General features: G+C 35.9%; 1 protein-coding gene across 1 annotated transcript in view; it reads right to left on the reverse strand.

Moving 5' to 3' along the window:
* LOC134513912 (uncharacterized) overlaps positions 1 to 24,386 on the reverse strand; it is a 74,563-nt gene that overhangs the window by 11,644 nt on the left and 38,533 nt on the right. The window lies entirely within an intron of this gene.

Genomic DNA, 24,386 nt, shown 5'->3' on the forward strand with positions numbered 1-24,386 from the left:
GGAAGGATCTACAGTACTTTACACTCCTTTTCCAGTAGTGCATAGTTTCATACCAATCAAATTTTGGGAACTATGTTAGGAAGGAAATTAGGGGAAAGTTGTGAAGAAAAGGAAAAACATAAACAGGAATTATAAGTAGTGAGAAAATGGCTATTTTTTTTATTCTTAAGGCAGTAGATTGTTGTGACAGTTAGAGGTTTTAGTTCTAACATGGAAAATGGCTGAATCATGTGCAATGGGGAATTTCTCTAGATCAGTTTGACTAGAGCAGCTATGGAATCATAGAGTAGCTGAGAAGGGGAAAGGAACCTGTGGAGATTGTCTAGTTCAAGCCCTTTGTCAAAGCAGGGTCAGGTAGAGCCTGTTGCCTAGGGCCATGTCCAGTTGGGTTTTGACTGCCGAAAGAGTCAAAATCAATAGACTACTACCAAAGACTGAGACTCCACAACTGCTCTGGGAAACCTGTATCTATGTTCAGTCACCTTAACAGTAAAATATACAGTAAGATCATTAATTAACTCATGTAATTAATTATGGCGGCAGGAAATAAATTAGTGGATGGAAAACCCTGCAGAATGGAAGACAAGCGGACAGAGGCAAAAGTCATACACAGGCTTCTATTCATTCACAGTGAGGAACACAACAGTAATGGAAGAACCCCTCTATACTTTGTATCATATTTCTGCTGATATTTCTATACTAAACGGGAGGTGCGGGGGGGAGAGAGAGAGAGAGAGAGAGAGAGAAAGGCTGATGTATCAAGCTTCATCAATGTCACTGTTCCCAAAGGAGAGCATTATCATCCATAGTTGTTAGAGGAGGAGAGGTGGGTGTTCTTTTTTTTTATTTGATTTTTATCTTTTCAGAAAAGATCAACCTGATTCGCTATTTCTCTGTTGCTCAATGTGCCAGAGTATATTATCGAGACAGTTCAGAGAATACAGACTTTTTATGCACAATTCCAATAAGGAAATTGTTCCAAAGGTGCAGGGGAAAACAAGTCTACTGCCTACCTAATCCCTGCTGCTGACACACCTACAAAGACTACAGTAGTGTAAGAGGAGGATGAGTTTTGCACTTCCTGGAGGAGTGGGAGGAAGCAGTAGAGCAGCTTGCCTCCCATCAAATATAGCAAAGGTAATGCAATCAAGAGTGTTAGTTTGCTAGAAAGATTAATCCAAGAAGACTTTTTTCCTGACAATTTTTTGGCAGAAACGAATTTTTCCTTAGAAGAGTTGATATTTCGATAAAAGGAAAATAAGGTCTTCAACAAAGAATGTGATACACTATGTTTCGAATGAGTTGCTATTTAATTTGATGGTCCTACTCTCTCTGAGTGCTGGAATTCATTCACGGAATCACGGAATCACGGAATCTTCAGAGTTGGAAGGGACCTCTAGAGATCATCCAGTCCAACTCCCCTGCTAGAGCAGGATTACCTAAAGCACATCCCTCAGGGCTGCATCCAGATGGGTCTTGAAAATCTCCAGAGAAGGGGACTCCACAACCTCCCTGAGCAGCCTGTTCCAGTGCTCTGTCACCCTCACTATAAAGAAGTTTTTCCGTGTATTTGAACGGAACTTCCTATGTTCTAGCTTGTGCCCATTGCCCCTTGTCCTGTCGCTGGAAACCATTGAAAAGAGCCTGGCTCCGTCCTCCTTAAACCCACCCTTTAGATACTTGTAAACATTAATCAGGTCCCCCCTCAACCTTCTCTTCTCCAGGCTAAAGAGTCCCAGCTCTTTCAGCCTTTCCTCATAAGGGAGATGCTCCAGTCCCATAATCATCTTGGTTGCCCTTCGCTGGACTCACTCCAGTAGTTCCCTGTCCCTCTTGAACTGGGGAGCCCAAAACTGGACACAGTACTCCAGTTGTGGCCTCACCAGTGCAGAGTAGAGGGGGAGAATGACCTCCCTCGACCTACTGGCCACAGTCTTCCCTATGCAGCCCAGGATGCCATTGGCCTTCTTGGCGACAAGGGCACACTGCTGGCTCATGGATAATTTGCTGTCTACCAGGACCCCCAGGTCCTTCTCCTCAGAGCTGCTTCCCAGCATGTCTGCCCCTAACATATACTGGTGTTTGGCATTCTTCCTTCCCAGGTGCAGGACCCTACACTTGCTTTTGTTGAACCTCATTTGGTTCTTCTCTGCCCAGCTCTCCAGCCTGTCCAGGTCAAGCTGGATGGCAGCACGGCCCTCTGGAGTGTCGGCCACCCCTCCCAGCTTGGTATCGTCAGCAAACTTGCTGAGGATACACTCTGTCCCCTCATCTAGGTCATTAATGAATATATCGTTAAATCAATTTCTTCTCTTCAGATGTATCATGATCTTCCTTGATGAGGAGATAGAATTCATTCTCAATAGAGCTTGTTATAACGGACAGTGGGAGCTGGAAAAAAAAAAGAGCCAGAGTTCCACAGGACTTTTCAGTACTTTGCCTGTAAGAGATGTATTGCAAGAGAAAGTAAACACAATTAACAAAAATATGAAATAAGATGAAAGCTTATATTACTTTAAAAGTCAATTTAAATGAAAATGTCAACTCTAAATGTCACTTGTATGGACGTATTCTAGCATTTTTGTACTTCTTCGTTATGAATGTGGAGTACTTGAGAAATGTAGCAGAGCATGCTTGGCAGACATGGTCATTGGAAAGGGGCTTTGAAGCTCCAGGAAGTGATGTCAGCACCAGAGTTGGTCCAGGAAAGCTTCATGTCTTTCTGACTCCAATGCAGGTGTAGGATGTGCCTACTCTTCCCCCCTTTCTGCTTTCTTCCAACTTCTCTGAAACTTTCTAATTTGAAAATCCTTTGAAACTGTTACAATTTGATTAAAATTGGCACCACTTTAAAACATTTCCTGTTCCTCTTTTGTCTGAATTTTTTCATTCCTAAGTGACTTTTAAGCAGGCTGCACAAAGGCAGAATAAATATTTCATACCTATAAAGCGCTCAGAATAATACCCATCAGTTTAGTTTTATGTAAACAATACTAACACTAAAAAAATTGCATTGTGAATTTTTAAATTTTTTTTTATAGTTACTTCCTTATACTGCAACTTATTTGTTGGGACTTCTTTTCTGCTGTTGATGAATTTCTGCACAGTGAATATTGATTTCCATGGTGCCCTTTTAAATTTTCAAAGAGGAGGAAAATTCCACAACATGACTGACAGTGCCTAAGCCAAGCGGGCTTAGACATACTTCATTCTGTTTAATTAACGGTGTACAGGGTGGGCAGACATTTTTCAGATGTACTCGATCTTTTTCCTAATTTAAGTTCTTTGGAATAACTGAATGTAGCGTAACCAGATGGCAGGAGCTCTGCAATTCTCACAAGTAATTGAGGACAGAATAGTCAGTCTTTCACAATTGCTCCATGCCACAGTCATACACACAAGTTCTTGTGTCAGGTATCTCAAAGGGTATCAACACTTGCAGGGATCTGCTTGTTGTACTATACTGGAAAACATCCATTAGGTTGGATGTTTTAGAGTTTCAGAGTTTACGAGTATCAGACTGAACAAGTTCTACATAGAGTAGTCTATTCCAGAAGTGATCCTTGGTCTGGTAAAATTTCTAAGCAGCATAGCTACGTCAGGAAAACCTTTAAATGTAGCCCAAACTTAATTTCCTTTTCTGACTGATTGTCCTGCAGATTACTGAGGTTTTCTTTTCTTTGATATCTTTGGTCTGTGACATGACAACTGCCTTTAACTAAGGGATCCCAGATGCAATTTCTTCCTCTCACCTACTTTGCCTTCAGTTAATGTAACTACATTTAGAGAGAGTAGCAGCAAAATAAAACTGATGTGGGAAATACAGCTTGGAAAGCTAAGCTTGCATATGTCCGTGGAAAAGGGTAAGGAAAGGGCATCTTTAAAGTAACTGAACTAGTAATTAAGCACGCTAATAAATATTTCTGATTAAATGAGTACGGCTGTTGTGCCTCAGTAAGTACATTTGGATATATTTTGTTCAAGAGTCATAATACCTAATACAAGATCCAGATTGGTAAGGGTTTAAGTTTTAGATTAATCTTTAATGTAGACTGTGCATAAGCAAGAAAAAATCATGCTTTCTTGATACGCTGAATGGTAGGGAGAGAAATCATCTCCCTCAGTTAAGTGGTGTTTCAAGGGTTGGGACAATACTCTCTTCCATTATTTCTTAAAGAATCTAATTTTTTTAGATAAGTCTTAAGAATGGAGCAAATTTGACTTAGCTTGTATAATAGGCTTTCAAATACTTAGAAATTTTTATGTAGCAGCAGTGACAAGAATAAAAATCTTGTATTTTACAGTTAGGAGTTCTTCATTAATCACTTTTATGAGATATAACAAAGTAACATGAATGTCAAACAAAAACATCATCACAAGTAATAAAAAAAGCATAACTGTGACCTTAAGTGGAATTAATTGACCGTTGAGTAATAACATAAAAATTCAAAATAGCCAAGGAGTTCATTTTTAGGGCAGTATGCACCTAAATACTTCATGTAAAACACAAGTGAGGGTGGGATTAGAAGTAAAACAACACAAAATCCACAGTATTAGTAAGTGATATACTGAAGCATTCTTTCTAACTAATCTATAAAGCAAGTTTTCACAGTAGTAGCATAACATAACTGTAAGGTAATGAAGCAGTACAATCCTCATTAGCTGTCCCTTACCAGTTAAGCAGGACACGTTCAGGTTAATTAAAGGCTAGAGGTGATAGGTAATACCAAGACTATTTGGTTGTAGACAGAGGTATGCTTGGTAAGGAACATCAAATGCCCGAGCATTAGGTCCTCCAGAATGTCAGGTATCGTGTGTGCCTAAGTAGGCCAAAAGGATAAGACAGAAGGACAATCCCACAACTAAAGTGATTTTTTTTTCTTTCCACTACTTTCCAGGCTTTAAACAGGCTTTTTCACGCACTTATCTTTCAAAAAAATACCTGCCTGCGTTTTTTTGGGTCCCTGTTCTAGAATGCTTTCCTACCAGAGCAGAGGCTCTGTTTCCTAAAACAGAGATGATAGAACTTCAGTTTCCTAAACTCTGAATGGACTCAAACAGAATCCAGACTCTGAAGTCATCCCATTTAGCTAATTACTCCTATGTTTAAATTAGGAAACTAACCACCTTAGATTATCTCTTTGTGTATTACACTGGAGGCATGTGGGCACTTCTAAAGACAGTTTCTCCCTCATTAAGATAATTTGCTTCATTAAGAATAGGTGAAGCCCTAGCTCCTGGGTTAATTAGCAGAATCAAGTGCCTGAGGTTAGGTGATAAATTTAAGCCCAAACCTCAAGAATTAGCTGGCTATATGTAAAAGATTTTTTTGGGATTAGAGTGGTTCACTTTGGTTATGTGTGTGATGTACTTCATGAATCTTTTGCTGGGCACGTGATAAAACATTATAAAAGCATTCAAGCAATAGGAAGCAATGTTGAAGCAATTGCAGCAATGGCCACTGGGTTGTGTGGGCCAGACTATGAAGATGGGAAGACATGCAAGCAGATATTAATTTAATTTAATTTGGGTTTATTTTATTTTATTTTATTGGGAGCTTAACACTAAGAAGTTAGGACAAATTGGAGCTATGGTCATGTAGGACATCTTACGTATCCCATATGTGTGCACTTGTTATTATACAGTCCTTCAGGACCTGATCTTACGTTATTTTCTTTTTTTCTGCAGGATGCTGCCCATTCAACTATTCTGCTGAAAAGAAAATGTGCTTCTGTATTGAATTTGGCTGCAAACCTTAGGTCTTTCACCTCAATTTTTTGCAGAAGTTGGCAAGTATATAGAGTTTAGACAGGAATCTGGAGGATGGTCATGTAATTTAGGTTGCTGAATGTTATCCTAGGGGGTTGGATTCTGTGCTATTTATGCTGTGTAAAAACTTGCTTAGTTCACATAATGTTGTTTTTGCAATTTGATTGAATTACTGTAACTTTCCTAAACCATAACATAATAGAAAATAATGAATAAACAGTAACAAACCACAGTAATGATACATGTGGTTTTGTTCTCTCTTTTGTGACTGGTCTATGTACAAGACCAACATGTACACTAACCCAAAGAAGTTAAACCTTCAGTCCATGGATTAGCAGTCTGAGCGGTCTTTTTCAAATCCTACGTTTAGGCCACTGCTGCCCATAATCCAGCTCCTGTTCTGTACATATTTGCTCATACTTAAATTGTTTTTTTTAAATTAAATTATATGAAGACCAGCATTTTGAATCAACAATTTTTAATTAAAAACATAAAGGGATTTCACCAATTATTTGTAGATAGTGAATGCATTCAGAGAGATCACTATCTGAAATCTGAGTTGTTTTTTGGTGTTTTTTTTTTTTCCAGTATTCATTTAGTTTTGTTCAGAAAGTTAAGGAAAAAGCTAGGCTCAAGTTTACCAAAGAAAAGCATGAAATTTACCCTCTGCTATGATTTAGATGTCATTTAAAACATTCAAACTTTTATGAAATTTATCATTAAACTAATATTTATAGAAAATATAAAAATAATAGAGCTTCATTGAAAGAACTAACCACATTTGGACTAACATCCTTAAAATTAAACTTGTATTAATGCAGTTTTCTGGCTCATGGCTCTGATTTCTTGATGTGAGTATTTCTTTAGAAGAAATATTCTGACTGCAGGAAAATGTAAGTGACCTCTAACATTAAAAAATGTACAACTGAAGTAATACATTAGTCTATTTTTAAGTCTAATTTTTTTTAAGAATTAAGTTCATGTTGGAATATTTGAATCCATTATTTTTATTCATTAAAAAGAGTCTGAGAAAACAGTTGGAAATTGTCAGAAGTGTCAGTTAAGTCTTCGATATATTTTCTAACTTTTAGAAAATGAATTATAGGAAAACAGAAAGTGTAATTAGTACAAGACTTCTTCACAGACATTTTGAATTCACTTGTTTCAAATGAACTGCTATACAAAGTTGGCATACAGTGTGCCCCTTTCTATTATTTTTAGTAAAATGGATTCCTTGCTGTGATAAGTGATGCAATTGTAAATTTCAAGTGAAAAGTGATTCTGATAAATCAGTGGGTAGCATTTTTATTTAAGTAACAATGATGTTATTCAACAGCTATTATAAGTGGTCTGAAATATGATGTTATAATCAAAAACAGCTGTGGAAAGTCATTGTTATCTTTTAGAATTTTGAATTTTTGTCCTTGGGAAGAAGTACTGGGACCTGTTTGGATGAATTCTAGTATGAACAAATTAAGAGTATCAATGAAATAACACTTCAGTGTAAGGAAAGATCTGACAGGCTTTTTCATAATACTGCCAAGATTGACACAATCCTTCAAATCTCCTAAAAACGAAGGGATATTACAGGCTACATTCCTTAATTCATATTAGATACACCTGGCTATAGTAAATGAAAAGAGCTCATATGCTCAGAGAATCAGTGCTGTCCCATACAAGTTTTGGCCCTTATCAAGTCTGTCTGACAGGTACAGAACAAATAATAGATGTCTAGCCTTGAGAAGACAAATACTCTGAACTAAATTATCTATCTACATTTCTTCATCCAGTTAATAAAGAGAGAGTGCAGCAGTTCACTTAATTAGTGTCAAACTTTGATTACTGTATATCAATAAACATCCATTTTCTGTTGTAACTTTAATACACTGTCCCTGACTTGTACCTTCAGGTGGAAACCAGAATAAGTAACTTTTCTCTTCATAAAAGAAAAGCTACTCACTATGTGTAAACACAAAACTGGGGACTCATGCTCCTGGCTGGAATAGAGCAGACATGCTGAATCATCTTACAATATGAAGAAGAGTGATTACCTCAATTTTGCCTGAAAACATACAAGAAGGGAATGGAGAACAAAAGTTGAAAACAATGAGGAATTACGGTTGTGCTACATATGTTACTAAGAGGTATAGAAGATTCAATGTTATATATTTTCCTCCTTTTCTATTACTTCTTCATGTAGCTTTAACTTATCTGAAGCTGAGTTCTTGTTTTTCCTGTAAATCCTTATCATGGACATTTCAGAAGAAATTCCATGGAAAACCTGCAAGGGAGAACTGGAGCCATGTGATACAGAGGATAGATAACACTAGCGATGAAAAGACATTAGTAACAACCTCAAACCCTCTGATACAGCTGGAGTCAACAGCCAAGCTTTTAGATACATAATCCCTTCTCTTCTATTCTTAGCAGCAATGAAGGACTGTTTAAGGAACAACTTTCAGAAAGTGCTGTGATGTCTTCACTCAGCATTGTCTGGCTTACTCCCTACAGGATACCAAGACAGGAAGGAGGTCATTGGGGTGGGGTGTCCAACAGCCTGGCTGGAATTTCCATCTTTATTAGTGTTTACAGGACTGATGCAGCAGGGAGATACTAAGGGAACACCAACAGCACATGTAGATCAAACTACTGCAACAGCCTCCTTGTTTGCTGTGCAGCAAAGTCAAGGCTGAGAAACTTGAATTGTGCAAATTTACTGCATCTGTAGGAAAAGCTCTTCAGTCTAACTGTGAGTTTGGAGAGTGAATGAGGTAGATGATGACCTCTGCTAAGGCTCCAGTCTCATTGGGTCTCAGTAATCTATGTCTAAGCAAATTCCTGACAACCAGGCCTTCCAGAGCATGTGGAGACCCCATTATCAGCAGAAACCTTTAACCGAGAAATTTAAAAATTATTGTTATATTTAGCTACTGTTTCCAGAAAGCTCTTCAAGCTACACCTTTTCAGCTGTTCCTTAAGAAACTTGGGTGAAGTTAAGCCAGCATTAGAGATCCTGAAATACATTAGTTGTTAGGGTTATTTCATTCACTTAATTGTTCTTTCATTATTTCACTTGGTTTGTGTTTCTAGCTTTCCAGACTTGAAGTCCTATTCCTTTAAGTTACTAAAACTTCCTAGTGGTGTTTCATGCAGCAGTATTGGAGAGGTCTGCTTCAAACTTCGGTACTATGTTAACTTTATTTATTTGTCTGAGAATACCAGCCTAGAGATGAGAAAACCTGAAAGAGTTCAAATTGTGAGTTTTATATGTGATAATTCAAGGTTTCTAAAATACCAGTTTTCTATGTTTTCTCTGTAAGCTTAGATTATGAGTAAAGTGTGGAAAATTATGAGACTGCAATAAAGTTATATACCATTGTGGAAAACAGGGAAGTTCCTTTGAATGAGGAGGAAAATATTATAGGCAGATAAACCTGTTCTGCTTGCGGCTAAGGTAGAGTTAATTTTCTTCATAATAGATTGTATGGTGCTATGTTTTGGAGTTGTGACTGAAACAGTGTTGATAACACACCCATGCTTTAGCTATTGCTGAACAATGTCTACGTAGCATCAAGGCATTTTGTGGTTCTCACCCTGCCACACCAGCAAGTCAGCTGGAGGTAGCCAAGAAGTTGTGAGGGAACAGCCGAGACAGCTGATTGCAATTGACCAAAGGTTTAACGCATATAATATGATGTCAAGCTCAGCAAGTAAAGCTGGGGAGGGAAGTTTGCTAGAGTTGCTATTGCTTGGGATCTGGTTGGGCATCAGGTTTTATTCTTGATTTTGTTGTTGTTGCTGTTATTGGGGTGGGTCTTTTGGGTTTTGTTTTGGTTTTTCTTCTTAAAAAACTGTCTTTACTCCAACCCACAAGTTTTCTAGCTTTTGCCCTTCCAAGTCCCCTCCCCATCCCTCTGAGGGGGTGTACTGAGCAAGTGGCTTTAGGGTGCTTAACTGCCTACCAGGATTAAACCACAATAACTTTATTTGGAAAAAAAAAGTAAATAATCTATAACTGAGATTATCACAGAATTAAATATTTGCATATTACTGCAAAGCAGAATGATTATTTTTCAGAGCTACTCAGTAATAAATGTTTCCTAGTTCATCTATAATATTGAAATATTCTAAAATAAAAATATCTTGTTTTTCTTACTGCAGTTGTTTACAGGAAGAAAAGAAAAAAAAAGAAGCCTAAAGTCTCCTCTTCCAACAGAAACAATTTTCATGTCTTTCTATCCCCAAATAACTCTACCAATATGCAGGTGAAAAAGCAGATCATACATTTCTCCTCATTCTTTTAATAATAAAGTACATCCCATCTAATTTGGCCAGTCACAGTTGCTGACACAAGTGATAGATACATGATTGCCCTATCACAGGCAACTATCTTACAGAATAATTTGAATTAAGGTATAAAAAAGACAGATCCAGGCCACTGTTTAAATACAGAATTGTAAACTGACACTAAGTATTAGCTACTTAATCATGGTAGAAATGCAATTGCTAACAATCAAAAAATACAGAAATATAACAAAACCAAAAAGAACAATAACAAGAAAGCCCTCCTTGGTCAAATTAGAAACTCAATTAAAAAAATTTTAGTTGTAATGTTTTAAATGGACAAACATGGTATATGGGATATATAATTTTGTCAATTATTATTTGCTAGATTGACTGTTCTCTCTTGTAGCAGTTCTTTATTAGACAGTTAAATGGATTTATTGTTGATACAGAGAAAGGCCATGATTAGAAAGTTACGGTTTCAGAAGCTGCAGATAAATCTCATGTGAAGGTTTTACTTTATTCCATAAATTTATACTGGAAAAGCCTTGTAGCAGAATTCATTATTTCTGTTACAGTGGAAAAATGCAGATGGACAGCATACAAGCTGTATCATCCAGATTAATTAGGAAAAAAAATTCTGTAAGTATATCCAACTGCCTACTAAGCAGGTGCACGCTACTACATTAGCTGAATAGAAACCTCCTGGATTAGCATGATGTGCAATATTCCTTTGTCGTACTTGGTTGACAGCAAAGGAAACGGAAATAATAAAATGGAAAACAAAAATCTACTCAAACAAATCCTTAACTGGCAGTATTGAAACAGAGCTCTGCAATGCTTTATTTTCTTTGTTGTAAACCATTTAACTCAAAGAAAGTAAAAATAAGTGGGAGTTAATTTAACTGTTTCTATGGCATCTTCATGTGTCCAAACAGTAAGGAGCTGAAATTTAAAATAATCAAAGTGTAAATAAAATGTATATTTTAAAATTATCATAATAACTATCGACTGGAGCAAATTAGCAAGGGACGTCCTAGAGGGGTTGTTTGAAATGCTCGTGTCAAAACTAGGTGTTGTAGAAGTATGTTACAGTTATACAAACAGCAGGAATACAAATCATGGGATGAAATGTATGAACTATTTCACAGTGGAGGTCAATAAACATAATGTGAAATTTTGCCTTCACAATCTAAGAATCAGATGATTTCCTTACGTGCTTGATATGAAAATTCCTTATGTGCTGATATGAAAATAGTGTTTAATCAATAAAAAAAAACATTCAGTAGTGATAGTGAATTGATAAATGTATAATAACGATTTGCTTTACAATGTATCTTAATTAACAAAAACTGTAATGATAATTTTAACATGATCATAGGATATCATGAATCACAGCATCTCTAGACTAACAGTTACGGGATACTTAAAGATATAGGATACATTATACTAAATATGTAAATATAAAATAATTGACAAATTCTGAAAGAAATTTGCAAAGATCAGTGAAAACACTTTCATCCACCACTGTAATGAAAATAAGTGAGAAAACAAAGTAGTATTTCTTTATTGACAATCCAAAGGTATATGTATAAACTTGCTTGTCATTTCTAAAACCACTTTTTAACAGAATATTATTTAATGATTTTAAAATTATGGCTACTAAGGAAGTGGATGTCATAGGGAGCATGGAGCAGTTCAAATGTTTTGAATGAAGTTTTTTTACATTTTTCTGAAAGATGTTTATGTGACAAATAACAAGAATTGATGCCAATTACCTATGCTAAAAAAAAAAAGTAAGAAGGCACTTGAAATACTATAAAAATTTTAGTTTTCCCTCCTCAGATATACAACAGAGATATTGTAAGTGAAAACTAAAGATGGGTTGTTCATTATGAAAATGGAGATGATTGGATGGTTGGACACTTAATGACATATACTAATGAATCCTAATGAAAGCTAATTTTATTGAAAACAAATTTAAGGAAGCTAAATATCTTGGAATAAATATGTCTATGGAAGACCTGAAGAAAATATCTTCCAATGACAGTGGAAGGTAGCTATCCATTGTGAGAGAAAAAAACAAATAAATTTAAAAAATCAGTAAGTGACAAACTGCCAAATGCTTCTATGTCTGACATAGACATATATAACCCACCAGTTCCAAATAAAGAATATATAATAAAAAAAATGTGAAAGCAAGCTATTAATATCTCACATAGTTAAATTAAGTTGATACTTCCAATTACAAGATCCCGTTCACAGGTGTGTAATTGCATTACCTCTTAAAATAACTAAGCTTAAGCAAGTTAGACGTGAAAAAAGCCTCATCTCAGACATACTGAATAAAGTAGTGTGAACACTTATTTAATAGCTAAAAACCCTGAAGATTTCTTCTTTGCTAAGGATGTTGCATCTCAGGACATGCAAACTCTGCACAGGGTTTGCAATTACTTTTTCTTATATAACCACAGTACACAGCACAAGAAAGAATAGAAAACTATCTATCTTTCATATGTATTTATTGCTTCTTTCCTAGTCCTCAAAGAACTGGCAAGAACTGGCCACCTCAATAACAGATGAGACTGGGAATAGAATTGAAGAGAAATGACTGGATTATGGAAGCCTAAAGGAGAAAACCTTATCTCAAGGCTGGACATTTGGAATTAAATGCTGGAACTGCCTACATAGTAGATCTGAAATCTGCTTAAAAATGGATGGAAACTGGAATGTGTGAAATGGTATATAGAGTGGGTAAATCAAACCAGGATAGTTATAAGAAGTGATTGAAATAAGGTGTCATATCCTAGCTTTAGAAAGTCTCAATTAACATTCTCAATAAAGTTATGCGAAGAAAGTATTACTAAATTAAAAAAAAAAATAATTAAAAAAAGGAAAATATCTAGCTAAGGAGGAAACCATAGGGGAGTGGAAAAAGCTACTGCCTATTCTTTTTTGTCTTAAATCTCTATAGTTCTATAGTGTTTTTTCTATATCTACCTATATTTATATAGATCTGTATCTATCTACATGTACGTGTTTAATGCTGGAAGTTGCTACTCCCTAATAAAAGTGACAAATCCGATGAGAGGATTTCCTTTGTTAACATTGGTAAATCATGAAATATATTACATTCTGTTTCTCCCATCTGCCCCAGAATCCTGAAGAAAAACATGGTTGATTCTCTGGAACTATTCTCCCTGGGACTCCTCCTAACATATCATTTATGTGACTTTTTGTTCAGTTGTCTCCAAAAGTTATTTATAAAAGCACAGTTCCTCTCAAGCAGATTTTCTTTCACACAGTACCAAGTCTTTTTTCTTAATTTCATTGAATTAGTGTATTATGTTAATATCAGTGGTTCCTCTGTTGTACATATTTTGACGTTTTTGAACTATAGCCGGTGTTCTCCCTACTTTCTGCTTCAATAAGCTTTTACATATAGGGACCTGACTATGATAAAGGGAAGGTTTTCAGTAAAAGACTACATTTTCATGTAAGGTGAACGTCAGTCACTGGCATTTTTTCATGTCAGGGAAAAAGTCATTTTAGGTGGCCAGGCTTCTATTTAGCATCTTGAATGATTCATCACAAATAATTTACTGTAATCCACCAATTTTGGGGGTTTTAGTATTTTATTTATTTATTTATTTATTTCTATTACAGCTCACTGAACTCATGTCAATTTGTCAGTATCTTTATGGAAATTTGATACCCAAAGCTGAATGCAATGTTGTAGGTCATATCACACCAGTGCCTCAGAAAGGGTTCTATTAGGCCTTTGGTTTGTAAGGTAATGCATGTGCAGTCCAAAATTTGTATTAGCTTTTTTATTTTACTGCAACAATGTTTCACATTGGAAACTGATATCTGATTTGCTGTCCAGTATTCCCAGAGTTAGTGCTTTCCAGGTTGTTGCCTCCCTTTCAATCTTTGCAGGGTTTCATTTACCTCTTCGCACATTCTTAAGCTTGCTTTTTTTCAAGCTGAATCTCTGATTTTTCTGCCCATGGTGCTAATTTCTGAGTCCCCATTGGTACTTTCAACTCTTCTAAATCTATCATTGGCAAATTCCTTTAGCAATTTCCTTGTTTGCTATTTTCTGTTAAATAGAAATTTGAAATTATGTATCTAATTTCTAAGTCTTCAGTTTCTTTCTCAAGTTGGTATATAGTCCTGGTTTGAGTTAGAACAGAACTAATTTTCTGTTCAGTAATTTTACTTTTCAGTGCCATTCTCTTCTAACGAATGGCACACTCTGAAATTAACAGGGTATTTTTCAGTGTCTGTTTTCAGAGTGATAACACCTGATGTTTACAGTGAATACCAAAGAATCGTATGCAGAGAGGCTCTTGATAATTCTCATTCCTATAACAACCGAGGTCAGATAACTTTGTTATGTGCCACGGTAGATGGCTAGAAGTGGAAGAGTGTAAAGGGGTCGCATCTGTGGGGAAGATTGGACAGGACAGGTGACCTGAAACTGACCAACAGCGTATTCCATCCCATCTGCCTCATGCTCAGTAATAGAAGATGAGGCATCAAAGGGGTCAGCCTCTCCCTTGAATGACCAGCATCTGAGGCTCTATCTGTTCATCTGCCTTTGATCCCAATCCATGTATTCCTGAATCTAGTTGCTGAACCCAGTTGCTGCCCATTTTTCAGTGTCTGCTGGTGATGTGATTGTCATCGTGGAAGCTCAATACTGGCTTTGTATATATTGTATCTATTTTATTATTTTCTTATTATTATCATCTCTTTTTATTATTAATGTTACATGTTCTTTTCAACCCACAAGTCTTTCCCTCCCTTATTCTCTCTCCGTTCTCTTCTGGGAAGGGAAAGAGAGTTTAAGAGAGAGCATCTGTCAGTCATTTAGTGGCCAGCACAGCCTAAACCACAACTTATATGGAGATTTGCAAATAGTATGTCAAATGTATTCTTCATTCAGGTTTCATTGTACTATTTCTCTAAAGTAATTGTAAATGCAAAAATTTGTGAGATGGAAAATAAAAATCTTTCCTTATTCAATTGCTTGAGTTGAAATCCAGGTTCAGAATTGCCACTGACTTCAACAGCAGAAGTAGCATCACTACATACTATATCACTGAATAAAAAGAACACCTTGCAGGGGTTTTTTTTGTTTTGTTTGTTTTTAACATATGTACATTTTAAGAATGGGATTATTCATTTTATTTTATGGAAAAAAGAATACTTAACAGGTTTTTCTTTTACATAAATATGTACCCACACACCCTCACACAGGCAGAATATATTATTTTATTGGTTTGCTGAGCTAGCTTTCTGTGGATTGCCCTACTTGGTTAGATGTTCTTGATAATAGATATCTTCAGCCTCAAGGGTTGTTACTCTGTCACCTTTAATGAACAAAATAGATCTGTTCCTTAGCAAACATAAAATGGTTTTACCGAAATTAAGAGACTCATCACTATTTATATGAGCTGAAGTTTACTTACGCATATGTGTGACTGAATTTTTTTTCACATTTCTATGTGACAGAATTCGGGAGATGCTGCTCTCTACAGTATTAAATTCAGCATACTGTCATACTACTTTAAAATGAATGTCATACAATCATATGTTAAGAATAAAGCGTTTTTATTGTCCACTGGGAAGTGGTATCCAAAATTATTATTATATATAAGGCACTGAAAAAATTGTATGTCTAAATCTCTGAATATCAGAATTATTCAAAATTGTTACTTTGGGAGTACAGGCATTTCAGTGCTATCTTAGTCTTGATATATAGACATACCAATGTGTGTGTGTGTGTGTGTGATTTATCCTTATTGCATTAATAATTTTCATCTTTTATTGTATGAATAATGCATGAACTTTATTTTCTTTGTGCTTTGTCATTCAGAAAACAATATAAAAAAATCACACCTCCGGATCCATTCTCATTTGGACTGAACGCATTAAATATTATTAGCTCAGAAATATGACAGCTATGAAAACATGTGGAGCCCATGGATTCCAGCTGAGAATTGAAGTGAGATTTTGAGCAACACTACTAAATAAACCTGTTCACTAGGCATCTTATTTTTCCAGGAGTTAGGAAAATACAGAATTATAACATCTAAGCTGATTTATTTTTAACAAAAAATTCCATTAGAAAATATGGACTATGTAGTGAGTGTCTTTGTTATTAATTTAGAAAAAAAGTCTTTTGCTTGAATGTAGTGATCTCATCATTGTTCATGTGAGATAAGTGGGACTATAAGACTGTCAGGAGAGTAAAAAGAAGTTGAGATTTAGATATTTAGTAGTAGAATTATAACAATCTTTAAATGGAAAATATGTCGCTAGAGTGAATAATTTATCATTTTCTGAACCCATCTTGAAAGATGCATTTTCTCTATGAGACTATTCTATTCCTAATGAGAGCAGAGGCATTCAGATCTGTCCCTCTGTCATATAACCTAGTGGTGTCTAAAGATGGAAAGTACCTTGCAGAATGTAGAAGTTTTTGGGAAATGTGAACACATTACCTGTATTAGTGGACTAACAGCACAATGAGTGAATGAAGAACCTAAATACTTGTTTCACTTTCAGCATGAAATCAAACTAGTGGGAACATTTATGTTCCATAGATTACAATGTGTTGATGTTCTGCCCCAACTGTCTGTGATGTGGGTCAATGATCTGGGCCCTTGGTCCCCCAGGTGACCTACAAGCAGCTCAAATGCAGTTATTCTGCCAAAGTTAGACCAGGGATCCTGCAGAGATGTTTTGTTAGGGAGACTGGAAACTACTCACAGATATACATTCTTTGGGGAGGCAGTGAACAACAAAAAAACCCGTGAAGGCCAAAATAGCCAGTCACAGAGTCCATATCTGACACAACCATAACGTAGTTGGACATCTCCTACCTTCTAGCCTCTCTTGTAGGTCCTGATCCTCTGGATACGTGTATTGTGGTTCATAGATACAGCTCCTAGGACCTGGAAGGTCATTTTCCTTGTTTATGATCTTACTTTGAAACTACATACATTTAAATACATTATCATAATACTATTACACTTCCATAAACCAGTTTTCTATGTTGTTCAAGTAAAAGCTGGTAAAATTATATTGTTCTTAGGCTGCTTATTTGTTTGTGAAGTTCTCAGTTTTTTGCAAGTAATCTCAGAAACCTGAATTCAAAGTCTAGGAGCTAATGTTTTTGGAAGCGGCTGAGCATAGCCGCCTTCTCATAAGCAAGAACCTGACAGAATTAAGCTCTGTGAACACATTAACCGGAACTTCCTAGTTTTGCAGCGCATCATAATAATTCACAAATGTTGCTTTATGCAGAACGACCCCAGTACACAAACTACCAAAATACCTTCTCAACAACTTGAGTCACTGAATAAAGATTAGCCTGCCTGGAAACAGAAAAGAGTGCACAATTTTTCCACATGGTTTTATGTTCTGAAGTGTTTACTAGAAGACAATAGCAGTGTCTTTTGGGATGGTAACTTGAAATTGTTAAGACGAGTAACAGAGAAGTTAATAACATGTGGGTGGAAAGATGACCAAAGGTCAGATGCAAAAGCTGAGTTATGAAGTACTTACTGAGGTGAAAAGAATAAAAGGAGAGCACTTGGGAGTTCTTCTGGTAGTTAATGTCCTCTCTGTGCAACTGAGGGACAATCAGAAGAGTCCCCTACTTCTTTTCCTTTTTCTTCTTTTTATTTTTTTCCTCTTCTTCCTTTTCCTTTTCCTTTTCCTTTTCCTTTTCCTTTTCCTTTTCCTTTTCCTTTTCCTTTTCCTTTTCCTTTTCCTTTTCCTCTTCCTTTTCCTCTTCCTTTTCCTCCTTTCTTCTCTCTTTCTCTTTCTCTTTCTCTTTCTCTTTCTCTTTCTCTTTCTCTTTCTTTCTCTTTTTTGTACAGCTTAAGTTCCATACCTAGGAGGCAGCCTGAAACACCATTTTCCCTTTTCTAAAAAGACTAGAGACTGTTCCAGTGATTATCTGCCATCTGTTGATTTCAGTGCTTCAGTTGCTTCAGAATCCTCTGGAAAACAACTCTTTCTTGGTAGAGGGTTGAATGTACATTCAAAGGTAGCTTCAGCTGAGCAAGTGCCCAAGTTAATCCCCTTAGCACACAGGGACAAGGCTGCCACCAGCTCTAATTGATTCTGAAATGAATCTGTATAGAAAATTAGAAGGTTTGGATTCCCATGTGAGCTTCAATAAAGAGCCAGGATGTAAGCCTGACAGCTGAATGGATTCAGAAATGAAAATCTGATAAGCGGCTTAAAATTGTACTTAAGTCCAGAAATGATTTGAATGCTCTTGTTAATGGCACATTGTATATTGTCACCTAGTTAATTATCTCTGAAGATGAGTTCTTGCAGAGGAGAAGATACGCCAGCCTTTCACAGCCTTTTCTCATCACATATTTATTAAATTCCACCCTCCTCGCCAGTAGCTGGAAGGCAGAAAGAAAGGATTAGGGGACTGCAGTTCCTCTGTGGCTGTCAGTTCACTGTGCCAAACTTCAAATATGAACTGTTGCATGTACTGTCACAGACATTTCCTTTACATCTTAATTTGCAAATGAGGAGCTGACATTTGTTATGCCTTGTATTTGCACACATGAAAAGCAAATACTGTCACTGCTGGCTATTTTGTTTATCCCTTTGGAGATAGTGTATGGCCTATTTATAAATTTTCTTCAGAGTTTTTTTTTACTAACCGAGATAGTCATGGAGCTACATGTCCTCATATTTTATTCAGGAAGCCTATCTGCAGTTTATGAAGCGTGCCCTGCATGCGGCAGCTATTTAAAATAGTATCTTTAAATCTTCTTTTGCTTTGCTGTTTTGCAATTTTTTGATAGATGTTCCTATTTTGTATATGTTTCATATAGACGGGTTGATGAGTTTTTGTGTGCATACACACTCCTTTTTTGTGTTTCATATGTGTTTATCTGCCTATCTGCATTTATATTAATAGTGGAGGGGTAGAAAGATTGTGCTGCAGGCAAAAACTGTTCTGTCCATCATATTACCATAATTTACTATCAGATATAAAATGGAGAAGAAATGAAGATGGAAGAAGAAGAAGAAATGAAATGGAAGGTTCATTAGAGGAAGGTATTACTAAGCAAAATAAATGATCAGAGACAACACTACGATATGCAGAATCATCATCTCAAATATCCAAGAAAGTATCATTGAGGAGTAAGATTTCCACTTTTGTTATTAATTACAAACTTCAATATATTTATCTGGAAAAATAGCCTTGTCTTTCTGCACTGAGTTTGAGGAGACTGTTAAATCAGCAGTCTATGCTGAATGTCTTAATCATAGAGAACTTGAGGAATCATCAAGTCCTTTCTTTCACTTCTGCCTCATACTTTGGGCATGACTTATTTTCATTTGACTGAATAGTTAGTGCAGCAAGGTGCAGAGTTAGGATACTTAAGTTTAATTTGCTCTGAAAACACACACGTTTTATCTGACATCAGACAAGAAGGTTTTTTTTCCAGTACTCAATTGTACATAAGAGTTGCCACTAAAACGGTATTTCTTTTCTTGCCTGACAAGTGTAGATGCCTAGAAAAGAAAGCAGAGCACCAAGAAGAGGATGACAGTCTATGTCACATGTAAATGTAAGTCTATGTTGATATATATATTTAGACATTTAAATCAACCTCAGAGGCCCTATGTGTCTTTTAATGGGTTTTTCTGGAGTTGTAGGTCCATTGATCATATATACGAGTACTGCTACAGTAAATGTTACTTGTTTGTGATTTCAAACATTCCAGTCCGTACTGCAAAGTTGAGTAGATTTTGAACTTCCTGGACAGAAAATAAAAACAGCAGGAATCATTCTGACCAGTACATTACATTCAGTGCAGAAACACCAGCATATGCCTGAGATTTCAAGTCTCTTACAAAGCCGATTCCCTTCCCTCCCTCCCCCGCATCTCCCTTTCTTTGTCATTTTCAAAAAGGGCTGAGTTGGGAAATTAGGAGCTAGAGCAACAGCAGCAGCTGCCAATTGCAGCAGGCGCTGTGTCTTCTTCATTTGGAGGGTAAGTAGGACCCTGTTGGGGACTGCTGAGTTCCTGGCTAGCAAATTAAGAAGTGGCAGACACAGTGATCTTCCTGACTGAGTGAATATAAAAAAAGAGCTGAAATGTTCTTTTATAATTAAACACTATTCATGGAGCTTGAGTCAAAGCCCAAGAAAGTCAATGGAAACATTATTATTTACTTTAATGAGCTTTGGATTTGAACCTAAGCAAAACTGTTGTGTATAAAAATATTTCTCATTTAAATGGATTCCACTTCAGCTTGTAAAGTGCCTGGGGATCTTGGGAACATCAGGAAGAACTCATATGAGAATTCTTATCAAACTGTCACCAGGGGTAACTGTTAGCATGTACAAATGGCTTTTCTGTTGTCTTAACATTGCATCTGCATTACCTAAAATAATCCTTTCAACACTCAATGAGGTAGGGTAGCATCATTCTGCATCTGTATTTTACTGCTATAAAAGTTGCCAAAAATGTCTTCTTAAAAGGCACAAAAAAAAGTGCCTAACAGATATGTCAGAGGCATAAAAGACATGGAGGGAAACAAAATCTCTGTGCTGCTTAGGTGTGTGTACACACATATATTAACTTCTTTAAAAGAACGCCAATATGCTCCTGCTCCTATGGAAAATAAATGATTGTATACCAATTTTAAAGTAGGTGTCTTTCATATTAAATCATATCTATTTGTTTATAAAACTGTTCTGTAAAGGATTACTGACTTTACATATACTTTATATATGACACAATATATAAGCACAGAAAGTTCACAAGAAGTGCTCTGTTTGTGGAAGGCTGAGTCACTCAACAGTCCGAAACACTGAAATTTAATTTTGGTTTAAAATCCCAGTCTTTTGTGGAGATTATGTCACTGCCTCTGGTCTGTAGGAATACGTTTCTATTAACTGTTATAGGCTGGAACTATCCGAGGGTGGAGCACTAGTTACTTCTACTCCTTTATAAAAAATTGGAAGAGAAGAAAGGAATATCCTGTTCTGTACATAAATTCAGTAAAATGGTTTTCAAAACTTGGAATCTGGAATGCTACACCCTCCATGACTCAGTCTCTATGTGGTTCCAACACAAGCCTCCCTTCTTTGAAAGAAGCTGTGTGACCCATTGCCAAAAAGCAAATAAATAAATAAATAAAGTGGACTCCCTGAACTGAGGGCAGGGTGGGGATGTGAAGAGAAAAGGAAATAGGTCTGTAATATGTTTTATAGTATAGCTAGGATTAGATTCTGGAATTTTCTGAAATTCAAATTTCAGAAGACAATGAATTTGAAATACAGTTTTTATTTGGGTGTCTAGGAAGCATTATTCCCTAGCTTGTACAGGATGGAGGAGCTGATACTGAACCCATGCCAAAGACAGTCAGTGTATTTTACAGAGAAAAGAGCATGGATCCAAAAGGGGGAAACCTGCTTACATATTTTAACCAATGATTGCTTTGTTTGGAATTAATTAACTAACTACCTTGTGTGCAGGAATCCATACACAGATCTCTTTCCAGAAGATTTCACTGACTGGAATGAAATTATTTTGGTGTCTGCTTTCAGGTAGTACAGTGAATGTAGGCTTCTTTCTTTTCTATCTTTATCTATCTGTCATCTGTCTATTGATCTATCATATAAATATATCTATAAAAATTATTCTCTCAGGACTGAGAGTAAGAGTATCTAAGATAGGAGGTAAGTGCAGAGACTGTGTTGTGACGGTAGCAGTTCAAGATATATCTGAACGCAGGATGTTAGGCAGCTACAGACCTTTACCACTGGAGAGTTAAGCATGTACAGACTCAAGACAGTAAGGAGTAAGTAGGGAATGCAGTCATGGACTTCAGTACATCAATTCAATTTTAAGTATAAAAGTCTTATTATGAACCTAAATTGCTGATTCCTCGAAGAAAAATTTTTTGAGCTGTGTGCCGTGATGGGGAACCAGTATTCTTTTTTCACAGATTCCTTTGTAGGGTTGTAAGTCTCCATATAAGTACTTCAGGATTTAACTCTCTTATTTTAACTATTAGAAAAGAACAATCTGTCATAGGAAGATATTAAAAACCATTTAGAAATAATTTTTGACTGTCCCTCTTATTTCCTTATTTTTGCACCTCTTTTTGTGTCTAAATGGGGACAAAAAAACCTGAACACCACCAAATAATAAAAATAATTAAATAAATGAAAAGCAACAGACAAAACAATTCTTGGTTGAGGCCTTAGGCAATTATTTTTAAATCTTTAGTACTGGGCAGAGCCATAACCCAGATTTTTTAGGACAACTGCCAATCCCATCTGTTTGGCAAAAATCTTTCCTTTTTTTTTTCTTTTCTCTCTCTCTCTCTTTGTTGTGTTTTGGTTTTTTGGGTATTTTTTTGGGTTTTTTTGTTTTTTTTTTTCTTTGGCAACAAATAGCCTCCAGGTTTTGTGTCAAGTAGGAGTTTATGACAATCTTTCAAAAGGCTATTTGTATCAAACACAGTCCTTGCAAAGGTCAAGGAGGGAGTTCTGGGGGTTTAGATGGTATCAAAACCATGTCCAAATGGATGTTACAGAAAGTGTCTGTGTGCTGCATTTAAGGATATATTCATTGTGTCTTTTACTCATCTTTACAATGAAGACAAGTGTACAAACCAGCATATGGTCTCATATGCAAAATGCTTCAAGGTGCCAGGATCCCCTCATGTCCTCCTCAGCCTGTCTGCCCTTTTTAAACCCCACTATTTAACAGAGTATAGGATAGTATGATGTGATGTGTTTTTTATATACATACATACATACATACATACATACATATATATATATATATACACACACATACATATATATGTATACCAAGTCAATAGTAACTTCATGGATAACTAAATGATATCTTAATTTTCTTAGGAGCTTTCAATTTCAATCACTAAAGTAAATGTTAGGTAAGGGAGCTGGCAAGAAAAAGGAAATAATAGTTCTGCTTATACTTTGCTGTTGTTGGGTTTTTAACCAATATATTATTTGCATTTGTCTTATCTTACTATATGAAGAAAGTGATTACATCAAAGGCTGCCATGAAGAACTTCATTGAGTTTGTAGTAATAAAAATATGTGAGTGTTGATGAAAAAAGGAAGGCAATAAAGAAGTTGCTGAAGTATGGTCACTGATAAAAGTGGAAAGAGGGAGGTTACCGGCATCCATCTGGGTGATGAAGAGTTTACTCTTCAAAGTATCTTTACTCTTAAAAGTATCATACAGATAAGATCAGCCACATTTCTACCAACCTTTATAAAACTGGGTTCTTCAATGCAAGCAGAATTTTCTTAACACTGAAGTAGAAATTGAAAGTAGCAAAAGGGACTAAGATTGTTGAGGAATCTATGGTACAAAACAGGAATTACCAAAGAGAAAGAAATTTTGTGTTTTCTATTAATGGAAATGTAGATTTTCATTTCATAATTCAATTCTGAAATTCATAATTCATTCACCTATGGTGGGGGTTTTTAATAATCTTTATTTTTATTTGTATTGTACATTTATTTGTGTCTAATCTTTCAATAGCAAGATTCTACTGTGCTAGCAAAAAGCAATTCTTTGCTTTTGGGGAATTTCAGTTATTTTACAGGGAAACCTTGCTGGAAGGTACAGGTTCCCAAATCTGTCCCATAGGAACTGTGGGCTTTACTAAGGCTGAATGTTTGTTATGTGATTAGAGGTTGCTGAACTTGGCTTTTTAATTTTTTTTGAGAGATGTAAACTGATTTTTTTTATAAATGTCAAGGAAAGTTCTAATTAAATAAATTCTTGTGGTTTGGGAGCATGGGTAACTTTTAGTCAAAAGGACCAGTTGATTCAAATGAGACTTTTCTGCTTGGTCTATCTGGCTGGTCATTTCCTTCCCTTTAGAAACATACTTCTCTTTTACAATTTCTATCACATCATGCAAAAATGTTTATTATAAAAAAAGAAACTCTAAATTATCTTTATATAAGAAACAGTTAACTGTATTGAAACATTTCCAGATGCAAGGAAAAGTGTTTTTAATAGGATATTTAATGGTCAGTTACATCTCTTATGCTTTTCTCCCCCTTCACTCTATTCTGCTTTCTGTATAGGCAGGAACAAAACTTGAAGTGCTCAATTTGATTTTATAAAAAATTTAGATTTCTTATAAGTAGGTGTAGGGAAAAGGCTTGTGGAGTTTCTTTCGTTACTGCAGCTTCTGTTTTTCAATTGAGTATGCCAGAAGTACTACCAGTAAATGGAAGAGAAAAAAAATAATTGGAAACTGGGATAAACATTGAT

This window comes from Chroicocephalus ridibundus, chromosome 3 (genome assembly GCF_963924245.1).
Source record: "Chroicocephalus ridibundus chromosome 3, bChrRid1.1, whole genome shotgun sequence".
Taxonomy (NCBI): Eukaryota; Metazoa; Chordata; class Aves; order Charadriiformes; family Laridae; genus Chroicocephalus; species Chroicocephalus ridibundus.